The 12,886-nt window shown below is 35.9% G+C and overlaps 1 protein-coding gene across 17 annotated transcripts in view; it reads right to left on the reverse strand.

The window, feature by feature from the left end:
* The window catches only part of ATP2B1 (ATPase plasma membrane Ca2+ transporting 1), a 118,970-nt gene that overhangs the window by 90,623 nt on the left and 15,461 nt on the right, over positions 1-12,886 (reverse strand). For 13 of the 17 annotated variants that reach the window (XM_017662423.3, XM_073213607.1, XM_017662419.3 and 10 more), the window contains exon 2: positions 5,998-6,191. The exons of 2 other annotated variants lie outside the window; for them this stretch is intronic. The gene's annotated coding sequence lies outside the window, so the exon portion shown is untranslated. Of the gene's footprint in view, positions 1-5,997; positions 6,192-6,604; positions 6,683-12,886 lie in introns of all 17 variants that reach the window. 2 more of the 17 variants (XM_073213608.1, XM_073213605.1) reach the window with 1 other exon arrangement.

Below are 12,886 nucleotides of genomic sequence, written 5' to 3' on the forward strand. Positions count from 1 at the left end.
GCAGTGACTGCAATGGGGCATGGGGGGGACACGATAATATGGGTGAATGTAGTAACCACATTGTTTTTTCATGTGAAACCTTCGTAAGAGTGTATATCAATAATACCTTAATAAAAAAAAAAAGAAAAAAATTAACAGGCAGAAACCAATACCCTTCATATGCACAACTAATAACCAATTAAAAGATGTAATGAAAACTCCACTATTAATAGCAACGATAAAAAGATAAAAAATACTTAGGAATAAACTGAAGAAATGTTCAAAAGTTACATAAAAAAATCCCTGTGAAACACTCCTGAAAGTCAACATGTCAGCTTGAACAAATGGAGAGATATTCCTTATTCATGATTAGGACATCTCAACATCAAGATGTCCATTTTCCCTAATATGTAAATGTAGTGCAATTCAAATAAAAACATGCCTTTTTTCTGGAATTAGACAAATCGGTGCTAAGGTTTATATGGAAAAATAAACACAATAACAACCAGGAAATCACAGTAAAGGAGTTATGATGGGGAAATTAGCCCTACCAGCTATTATAACATATACAACTACATCTGAAGTTAGTATATAACACAGTGGTAACTCAAATTACTTGAGATGGAGGAGAAGCAAAGATGAGCTTTTTCATAAATTGTACTGAGACATTTGAACAGTTAGACATACATAAGATTAGACCCATCCACATAAGAATAAATTCCAACAGGATCCAAGAAATGAAACTACATGTAAACTATCTGAAAATGTAAGTGAATCCCTCTGTAAGTGGAATCCAAGGAAAGGTTTCTTACTATGAAGTAAACCTCTTGCTATGAAGAAGCCTCTTAAAATTCAGAGGACTTAAATAAGATCAATAAATATGACACAAAACTAAACTTGTACCCTGTAAAACACAACATAAGCAAATATAAATAACAGGATATAAATAACAAATATGGAAGAAAGTACTGCAACATCAAAGCAAAAGGGAACTTTCCCTAGTATATTAAAGAGACATTTTTAAGTTGAAGAAAAAAGTCAGAATATCCTACAGCAAAATGAGCAAGACACAGAAAATTCACAAAAATATAAAAAACAGCAAAAGATATTCAATGTCATTTACAATAGAAATGCAGTTTAAAACTACACTGTAATACCACTTCCACCAAACATACTAACAAAAATTCAAAAGCTGGAGAATTTACAGTTTAGTAAGGCTTTAGAGAAACAATTGACCAGCAATGTGTGCAAAATGTCATGTGGCAGTTTTAAAACAGTACACAATTTTTCTGGACACTAGTCTCATGGGGAGGTGGAGTCTATGACCCTACCCTTGAACTGGGCAGACTTGTGATTACTTCCCCCACTGGAGTACCACAGAAGCTATGCTACAGGACTTGAAGTCAGGTCATAAAAGGTCAGGTAGCTTCTGTCTGACTGTCTTGGAATGCTCAGTCTCCTGACAGGCCCTCTCAGAACCCATGCTGTCCTTTCTGTGAAGAAACCCAAGCTATACTGAGATGTCATATGTATGTTCTGGTTGACAGTCTGAACTAAGCCCAACTTCAGTTAATTTCAGTCCAGGCACCAGATGTTAGTGAAGAAGCTCCTGCATAATTCTAGCCCCTAAATGTTATAGTCATCTCCTAGTCATCTGAGACTTCCAAATGGAAGTTCTAGGCACTGTGGAGCACAGACAAGCCACCCTACTGTCCCTTACCCAAATTTCTGACCTAGAATGAGAGAGTGTAATAAAAGGACTGTACTACACAATTAAGTTTGGAGTGTATTCTTAAGCAGCAATAGGTAACCATAACATGGCATATCCCTATGGAAGGGAATCTGAAAATAGCTAATAAAACTATTATTAATTTACCCTTCATCTCAACAATCTCACAGGAATGTACTTTGAAGATATATCATAACAATATGAAGATAAATATGCAAAAAGTTATTAATTGCAGCATTATTTAGGACTTCAAAATTCTGGAAACTACCTAAATATCCAAACATAGGACAACAGATACATAAAGAGTAGCACACACATCAGAATATCACGCAATCAAAAAAAAAAGACTGAGGAAGATTTCTACAAGCCAATATGGAAGGACTTACAGGATATATCAATTAGGGAAAAAAGCAGAATGCAAAATGTACACTTTTTGTGCAAGAAAGAAGAAGAAAACATACATAAGTCTGCTTATTTTTCTGGAAAAAACAGAGTAAACCAGAAAACAAAAAAACTGGTCATCTGCAAAAAGAGCAAGGGTGGCAGGGTTGAAGAGAAAAGGAAAAGGATTGAATTCTGAGTATACATTTTTTTATGTGTAGCTTTAACTTTTGGAAGTACACCAATGTTCTAGATACTGGAAATGTAAATTCAAACAAAAAGGTTGTTGGGCAAAGAGTTAACACTGAATGTAACCTAAGTAAATGAACCCAGCTGTATTTCAAATAAACAAAACGACCACACTGAAGGAGGGTGGGGGACTTCAGACACAGCATTATTTTTCCTACATAGCCTCAGTCTGGGGAAAACAGGAGTGTAAACAAATTGTAAACTTATAGTACCTTTGTTTGTCATAGGGGCAAGGATGTAGAAGTTAAACTGTATCATGTGTACTGTAGGACTGAGAGAAGAATCAAGGGCTCATGCTGGGAGCTACAGTACTTACTGTGGAAGTGGAGAGAAAAAAAGTGGAACGGGGAAGGCAAAGAAGAACCCTGGAGGCTGGAGTGGAATGAGAGCATCAGTACAAATTCATGATTTCACATAGGTATTTTATGAAATAAGCACTCACATACACCGACAACATACACAAGTCTACACACTTTTTAAAATACAATCTTTGAATCTCTAAGGATGAGGGAAATTTGGTCATTCACACATGACTATAAAATGAATTAGAACTGCTGCAATAACCAGCTATAATCAGCCACTCCAAGAGAAGAGCACTTTTCTGAAGAAATGTTGGTTATTTTGAAGCACCTACAACACAGCTTCACGTTCACTCTCTCAAACTTAATCTCCACTGTTGGTCCACTTGAGATTGGATGGAGGAGGGAACCTGGCTTCCTTCCCCCTCTTCCCCTCAGGCCTACTACCCTATGCTAATGTAATGGTGACTCCCAGGTCTCAGGCTATTAGTAGCAGTGATTTAGCTTCATTTTAGGATTTTGTTGACCCACTGTTTATGGTTCTATCTCTATGGAAAAAAATTGTTTCAAGTTCTAAATCAACAAAAATAAAGTTTTGGAGCACAACCCAGTTTTACTCACTGCCTCAACTTTAACCCAAAAATTTTTTTAAACTTAATAAACATTAAATTTAGAGCTTAAGGCACTACTTGCCCTTATTTATATTTTTTACTTTAGCCTCTGTCTTTGTCCTCTTTTTTGGGATAAAGTCTTCAAATTCATAGATGCAAATTCATAGATGATCAGGGAGTGCCTCCCCAGGAGGAGGGCATTTCAGCAAAGATTTGAAGGATGTGATAAATATTCTGGCAATTAAATTCCTAAATTACAAAGTCTAGAGTCAATTTTCTTCCCATAACAGACAATTGAAGTGTTTGCCTTCAACTTCCAATTAAATGTCTTGTTAACTCATTGAATTAAGAGTAAATATAACAGCCTATTAATCAAAACCAACAGTATTTCCACATTCCCACTGTCTTGTATTTCCCACTACAATCTGTCTCATCACTCCCACCTCCACGGAAACAGGTCCCTCCACTCCAGGAACATTCTTCAGCAACTTCCCTCAATCCTAACAGGAAATATGACATCAGTGATTCTCAAAGTGAGGTTTCCCACACCAGCAGAATCAGTAAAGCTCGGTGCTCGTTAGAAATACAAATTCTCAGAACCATGATTAAATCAGCAATGTGTTTCAAAAAGCCTTCCAGGTAATTCTCATACATGTAAAATTTGGGAACCATGTCGTATTTGACTAAAATAATTTGACTTTATTGTGAATTTCTTTGCTTTCTCTGTTATGAATTGAATTGTGGATAATTCGTTTGATGAAGTCCTAACCCCCAGTGTGACTGTTTTTGGAGACAGGGCTTTTAAAGAAGTAATTAAGGTGAAATGAGGTCACACAGGCGTGTCCCTCACCCAACAGGGCTGGTGTCCCTGTTAGAGGAAGAGACGTCAGGCATGTGCACACACAGAAAAGGTCTTGTGAGGACACAACAAATCAGCTATCTACAGACCAAGGAGAGACCTCAGCAAAAAACCCACACGCCAACGCCTTGATCTTGGCTTTCCAGTATCTAGAACCGTGAGAAATAAATTTCTGTTAAGCCACCAACCTATGGTATTTTGTTATGGCAGCCCCAGCAGACCAATAAATTCCCCTTTACCTCAAGCAGTGTTTTAATGCTTTTTATCCAGGTATGAACTAAAAACACTTTGAATACCATTAAAAGAAAGTTCTCTGAAATTCCTTTAACCATCTGTAAAACTCATTCTTCGACAATCTTTCACCCTTTTTAGATGATAAAGTTAGAATCCCTTTAAGCCCTCTCCAAGAAGGTAAACCAGAAGTATATACAGCTTAAGCCATTGGAAGTGGATCCAAGTGCAAAATGGGGCTGCTTTGAACATCCATAATCCATCCTAACCTTGGTCTATTCTTTACCCTGTCTAAGCAAAGACTAGACCCCTTTTTTTTCTTCTCCCCTACGACAAGAATGCCTGATAACATGCTTCTGAGCGCACACACACTTCTAATTTATAGTAAAGGATTTTAAAATCACAACTGTATTACCCCTTTTATACAATGTAATGAAGCACATCATTAAACCTTCCAAATAACATCCTGAAAGGAAATTTCAGCAAAAACGGTGTACAGTACACTCTTGAGTAAGAAATACTGACATATAATAAATGAATATTAGCTAACTGATGATATTCATAATCAACCTAATCAGCTTAAGAGCACTCTCCAGACACAGGCCATTTCTACATGCAACAACGTGTCTATGTCCAGTGCAAAGCACACTGCGTTCAATCTCAACATGAAACTACATGATTGGGAACTACATAAGGGAAGTGTGTGATGTGCGTGTGCATGCTTAGATGCATGTAGCAAATTTATACAGCTAAACTGACAGTACAGTGCTACTGCAGTGGCCACATATATAAGAAAACAACTAAGAATTAATCCAAATAAAAATATTATCCTGTCTCTACCATATATCCATGATTACTATCAAAATACATACTCTCATGGGGTTACTTGTGTTTTCTAAAAATTTAAATGATTAGCCACTTTCAATTCATTGGGTACTAAGGTCAAGAAACTGGCCAATCCAATCACCTATTCCCTTCCTCACTTAAATAATACTGACAGTATCATTTACCTATAAAGATACTTCCACATAAAATGCCTTTTAAAAATGGTGTAAAACTCTCAGTAATTATAATTTGACCTGAATATTTATTTAGAAAAGTTCTGCTCCAATTTAAAGAGGCAGTCAAGTTTATAAATAAGATTTCTTTAAAACACACATTCCAAATATTCTTGAAAAGTATTAACTTAGCTCAGTTCTTCTCTTAATGAAGAACTGACATAACCTTTATAAAATTGGGGCACCTGAATAAAAGAAACATTAAGTTTTATCCCAAACACCTTATTTGCTAAGACAGGAAAATACTAATATTTGGGGGATAAATTCAACATGAGATTGAAATAAATGTTGTTCACCCAGCAATTGTAGTTGCTAGATTTTACAAATTACAATAATATTTGCTTTTTCAATGTTTAAATCAAACCAAATAAGCTTCTCATATCTGGAAACCACTGAAAGATGCTAAAATAAGGAGGGAAAATTCATTCAGCATATGCAAGATCATCCTCTCCAACTATTTAGTCATATGCAGAATTCTAAGACAGATGTTTAAAAAAAAAATGCCCAAGAACAGAAGAACACACTCCTCAAAGGCCGGAGCAGAAAACAAGGATCACCATCCTGACTGAGAGTTCCTATATAAGCACCCAAAGGCACCCACCTTCTCATTAACTAGACATCATTCCAGAGCAAGGTCCTTGGCAGGAAGCTAACCCAAGGAGAAGATGAAGCCTTCAGCCAAGGTCAGATTGTTGTTTGTTCACTGTGCCACAGGACGAACTTACAGCAGTTCCTTTCACACAACACTGAGGTCTCACAGGTGTTATTCTTCATTACTGAGGATCAGTGAGTGAACTATAAATAAAGGAACAATTAAAGCATATCAGTTGCACAAATGTTTTAGGTTACAAAATAGCTGGAGATTTACATGAATTCTGCACAGCATTACAAACTGTAAAACAGGGGAGTAAGTTACAGGGGGGTCAGGAATCAGAGTTCTAGCTCTGGGCTACTCATATTATTTAAACTATTTTATATTAAGTCTTGCTCATTAAACACTATTTATAATAAATAAATACAAAGACAGTAAATTTCTGTTTATACAGGACAAGAGAGACTCCCTGCTTTAACCAATTTTAACTCTAGTGTTCAGCACAGTACTTGAAATGATACTTGGTACAACATAAAACTGGCATTCACCTATTTTGTTGAAAGAGTACTTTTTTTTTTAGAAGAGCTAAACACCGAATGGTGGAGTGGGAACTAACCTGGGAGTCAGAACTGGGTTTTCGTTTTCACTGTATCATCCTGGGCAAATGGCAGGGTCCCCAGATCTGTTTTCTCATCTATAAAAGAAAGGAGTGGGGCCAGCTTCTCTAAGATATTTCTTAGCTCTAAAAATTCTTTGTCTACCCTCAAAAGGCTGCTCCTCATTACTTCTCGCAGTCCAAAGGCAAAAGCATCAGCGACCCTATCCATGAATTTAGGGCTACTCATTTCTTTTGCTTATAGTCTCCTCTATCAGAAAATACAGGAGAAGCAGCCTTAAGCTGAGACACAATTTAGATCAAGTTCACTTTAATGGTTCAGAACCTTGGTTCACTGTACTGATTTCAGTTGTTTCCATCTTGAATTTAAAAACCTCCTGTCTATTCTGACTGGCAATAAATAGATGCTCTTTAAAACTTCTTTTCAATCCTTTTAAAAACCTTTGTGGGGTTTACATTTCAACTTCCTGTTTTCCAGCTTAGACAGAATATCCACTCTGTTACTGCTTGCATTGTCTAAGAAGACTGCCAAATGAAATACAGGACACCCCGTTAAATTTACATTTCAGACAACCAAGAAATATTTTTTAGTATGAGCATGTTCCAGCCAATATTTGGAACCCCCTTACACTAAAGGAATATTCATTATTTGAAATTCAGTTTAACTGGGTGTCCTTTTTTAATTTTTATTTGCTAAATCTGGTGACACAGGTCCTGATTTAAGTACTACCAGTTCCCAAAGAAATGTAAAAATAGCTTAAACACTACATTTTTCTTTGGTTCAGAAGGAATTTGGGTCTTCCAATAGCTACACTTCACCCCACTCTGGTCTCCCAACATACCACATTTATAACATTGGGAATGAATTATAAAATAGCCCCTGCCATCTGGCCTGCCTTCCAGGGCCCAGACTAATAGAACTAATAACCTTCATGCTACTAAGATGGAACTTAAAAACATTAAATTCCCAATCTGCAGCTTGGACACTGCTTTATTCTGAATGGCCCTTACTTAATAAAGTTTCTTCTTTATTTTTAGAATTGAGATGTAATTGACATATATTACTTTAGTCAGGTATACAGCACAATTCAATATTTGTATATATTACAAAATTATCACCACAGTAAGTCTAGTTAATAGTTACCCACTACCATATATAGTCAACAATTTTTCTGCTTGTGATGAGAACTTTTAAGATGTACTCTTAGCAACTTTCAAGAATATGTAATACATATTATTAACTATAGTCACCATGGTGTACATTACAGCCCCAGGACTTATTTTATAACTGGAAGTTTGTACCTTTTGACTACCTCACACATTTCATGCACCCCCACTCCCAACAACCACTGATCTGCTCTCTGTATCAGAGTTTGGTTTTTTGGTTTTTTAGATTTTACATACAACTGACATTACATGGTATTTGTCTTTCTCTGAGTTACTATCACTTAATGCCGTCAAGGTCCATGTAGCTACACATGTCAAAAGTTCCTTCATTTCTATGGTTGCATAACATTCTATTGTGTATAGTATACATTTTAAGCAAATTATTAACATGGTTTGTTAATCTTCACCTATTCTTCATTTGCTATATTAGTACTTATACTCATCTACGTTACCTAACATACCAAACCAGTTTAGGGAGATACTTCTTTTGTATCCCCACCTTCATTTTCTACCATTCCTCATACACACAGTACACAATGTCATGTACACAGAAGTTTAACAAGTGTTTCCTAAATATTAAATGTCACTGTAAAACAGTATAAACACAGAAGTTGTGATGGTTTTCACTAAATTCATACTGATTCTATGACAAACCGGGAATTCACTTTTTGAATTAAATTCATATCGACTGCTTGACTTCCTACAGTGCAAGCATAAAATGCATAGAAATATCAGTTATAAGTTTTCTGGGTAGTTGGGTTCTTACTACTAAGCATTTACTGAGCACCTAATAAATCAAGACTGTCTGAGATGTTGCTTACTACACAGTATGACTATAAAAGTAATAACTGATAGATCAAAATATATATTAGAATATACAGCCTAAAAATATTTTAGCACCAAGAAATACCTTAGCTCATCCTAATAAGCTATTGATAAAACATTTCAAACACTCCTATTTTGATTATTTCCTTTAGAATCTAAAGCACTTTTTAAAGAAAATAGCCTCGATTACAGCAAATCTTTATTTTTTAGAAGATACATTAAGAGTCATTTTGTAAGTAAGTTTCATTGGTAAGGTGGGAGGCTCACACTCTATATGTTACAGGGATATTGATAAAAATTTTTATCATAAAACTGTTGTTTATGAGATGTAACTGTCTATGAAAGGCAGTATCTTGGTATTATCTCCTCAATCAATTCAGAATGTCAACATCCTAAGTGCAAATGAACTGTTCAATCTTGTGGGGTGAATTCAACAGAAAAATTCATTTTTCAAAATGAATAAACATGTGTTTTACTTTTTATTATTTATCACTTACTAGTTTTGACCCGAGTGCTTTCTTGGACCCTCAAGGGTTATGTTTTTCTACTACAGACCTTAACTTTTTTCCCCAAATACCATCAGAAATACCACATTTCAACAAGAACTACTATTTCCTTCTAATATCTCTGATAGCATAAATTCTTCAAGATCAGTATAATCTCAAGTCTTCACTGTTTGTCACTTTAAAAGTGTGACACAATCTTTCCACAACCTAAGCAAAACCAGATTTAAATTTGGCTTTCTGTAGTCAACATTTAGACTAAGTAAGAATAAAACAAAATCCCTAGCCTCTTACACATTTTTCTTCAAACCTCAGGTGAACAGATAAGCACTTACAGAATCGTACAAGAACATTTTAGTTCCAAGAAAAGGAAAAGGAATAAAACCAAACTCTTGACATTGTTTTAAACTTCTGGTAACATGTCAGAGGCTCAACACTGTACTTGTAGCAGAAAGAACAGATAACTAGGAAGTTTGTGAGCTGGCCACATGCCTTTTTTACTACTCAGCATTTGGGTAGGTGAATTGACTCTTTTCTCTATAGGGAAAGAAGCCATCACCTTATGTGGAGGGCTACTCTTAGGAATAAATGACATGAACTCTGACATGCAACATGTTTTTAACAATCAGTCCTCTTCTAACTATAAAAGAAAATCAGATTCTTTATCCTCATGACCTTAAACAGTAATGTCGGTAGATCAAGTCCATGTTCTTTAAAGCAAGTGGTCTGAAGTCTCAAGTCTGTTACCAGTGTAAGTCAAACTCTTCATGTCAACAGCACTTACTTATTCAGCAGAATCAGATTATGAGATACTTGCCATAAGCTGAAGCTTATCCTTACAAAGAAGAAAACTTTAAATATTTTACATAAACACCTTCCAACAACATACCATAATTTTCTTGGGCAGTTTTTTAAAAAATCAAACATATAATTAAACCAGAAAGTCATCACTGAGGATTACTACTCATTTTCTTAAGACCTACAATGTGCAGGTACTATGGTAGGTCCTGGAGATACAAACTACCACTGACCTAGACCCTGCCCGTGAGCTGTTCATCTAGGGGTATGCACTTACAAACAGACAAAGACAATAAATGGTACTTTAGAAATACTATTTCCCTGGCTCAAATATATTTCAGCATTCTTTCCACTTTCTAACACTTTTAGTCCATAAAATAGGAAATTCCACCACCGTTTTTTCCATGTGGAGTCAATGGGAATTTGAATCCCCAATTTTTACTTTAAGTGTCTTTCTGAAGTCTGTAATTAAGAGGCAAGACTGAAACCAAAAGCTAGTTTATACAGACTGCTTGTCACACACTAGGCAAAGCAATTAAAGGAACAGAATCTGCCACTTCTCAGAAAATCACAGTTATCAAACTAAGTGCAGTATTTTCTTTTTATGCATTAGCACTCATAGCATTACATTAAGGAAAAAAATTAAAAACAAAGAAAATAAAAAACACCTAACTTTACTCACAAATGGGCACAAAACCTATAAACTTTAGTAAGTTTCAGAGTTACAGATCCACTGCAAAGGTGTTAGGATTATAGACTTTAGGTTATAAAAAGTAACATGTTACCATGTTGTTATTCTTAATTAATGGTCAAAATGATTTAGATGACTTAAAACTTAGAAAAGGCTTGGACTCAGATTTTTCTATAATAAAGGAGAAAATGCCTACAGTGATGCTTATAGTTAGTAAAAGTATTTTTGTATCTTTATATATTATACATTTTACTTCCCACAACTATTATTAAATCAGTAATTTATCTTCTAACAAATATTTGAGAATCAAAGAAATACTGACAATACAAAAGTGATGGCAACATAGACATGGAACTTGCCTAGGGAAGGTGGCACAATGCTTCATCCAAGAACTGACTTTTAAAGTGTGTCTCAGAGGAAGAGTAGTAAATGAGAGGAATTCGGGCAAGGGAGTATGAAGTACAAAGTATGTCACAGAATGAGCTGGCTGGGCACATCTGTAATACAGTAAGAACTCCTAGTATGACTCCAGGTGATCACTGTCACTGTGGAGATGGACAGTACAGGAGCTAAGGGTCTAACCAGACACACGTGAATCGTGCCAGGAGAGAAATATCTAATTTTCTGGAGAGGTTGGGAGAGCTTCACAAAGGAGTTTCACGATGTGTCCTAAAAGATGACTAGTGCAAATGGGAAGATCAGCACAGAGGTATTGTTTATGAACCAAATTTTCCATGACTGTTAAGTTTTATGAACTAATACTTTTGATTTTAAAAACCTCCTTTTTCACTGCCGAGACATTAAATTTTCGATTCTTTCTTGCAATACTTGTTTGCCTCTGAATAAGCTTTTTCCAGTTTCTCCAAATTTGTTCTCATCAGTGGTATGCTGGGAACCCAGTTATCAAAATGTTATAGAAATGTATTTAGAATACTATAGTAAACACACCTAAGTGAAGTGAGGCAGAGAATCTGACGCACGGACTTCTGGCTTCTAAGAGGGCTTTTCTGCCAATTTCCTGGTTCTCTACTTGGTTTTACATGGTTCAGGAAGCTAGATAAATAATAGCCTTCGGGCTAAGAGAAAGATTATCCCACACCTCTCTCCATTCTTCTAGTCTCCTTTGACTCCTTTCTGCTTCAGAGGCATTCCAGGTAGCGATTAGTCCACTAGGTTGTATTCCATGCCAAGAAGACCATTACATGCACTGACCTCAACGTTAGAGGAGTACCATGATAGTTATTTTGTAACAAAATATGTATGTATTTTGGTACATTTTATGTTTTGACAGCTGTAACCTTTCTAATTAAGAACAGCACTAAAAGAGAAAAAAACTTGCTTTAAATATTCAAATACACTTATACTAATAGTTATCTACTAACTACTAAAAAAGTTACAACAATCAACTACATAATCTGTCCCATTCTCCCTCCCTACCACATCCCACTTCTGCAGCTGTCATCTTAAAATCCTCAACACCACTGTAATGTAAGTCACTTTGGACAATGACTCCAAACTTTGTGTACAACATTTGCAGCCTTCAGTTAAACTGTAATCTCTCTAGACTCCCCAAACCACTCAAAATTTCTTCCTTTCATCTGCATTATGGGTCATCTGCATTATGGGACTACCTAGTTTTGAATAAACTGGAGGGGCACAGTTAAAGAATCTCCTCAAAGGAAGAGTTTTCCACCTCAGGACAAAGACTTTCACCTTTATTTGGGGAAACATTCAATTTGAATCTACCAGTATAGGTCAAGAAGGGAGACAGTTAAGGACAAGACCACGATTCCAAGGCAACTCAGAACTGACTGCCTGGCTCCTACCTTGGCTACATTGGAAAAAAAAACAAAACAACTCTTTAAAAGTAATAGTGACAGGACAGAGATCACTATAAAGAGTTCTAAAAAATGCCATGATGGTAACAAAACTATTTAGAGTTAAAGGTTTGAACTCCAAAATTGTCTTTCTTCTTGTATAACAGGTGGAAACAATATATCCCCATTCATTACAGGAAGTGATGAAAAACCAGGAAGGGGGCGTGTGTTCACACTTACACTGGGGTTCCTTGGAAACATGCAGCACCTGCTGAATCACTGAACAGAAAAAGGAAACCAAGAAGGATCACTGGACACAAGGAGGGCGGCTGACGTGATACTGTGGCACACAGCATCTCTCCTTGGCAGGTTGCATTTGTTACCGTCCAGCACAGTGATCACACAAACATTTTTTGAAGGAATATATTTATCCAAATCTTACGTTTTCCACTCAAAAGTCTGAGGATTAAAAAAAGAAAAG

The sequence above is a fragment of the Manis javanica genome, chromosome 10 (genome assembly GCF_040802235.1).
Source record: "Manis javanica isolate MJ-LG chromosome 10, MJ_LKY, whole genome shotgun sequence".
NCBI lineage: Eukaryota > Metazoa > Chordata > Mammalia > Pholidota > Manidae > Manis > Manis javanica.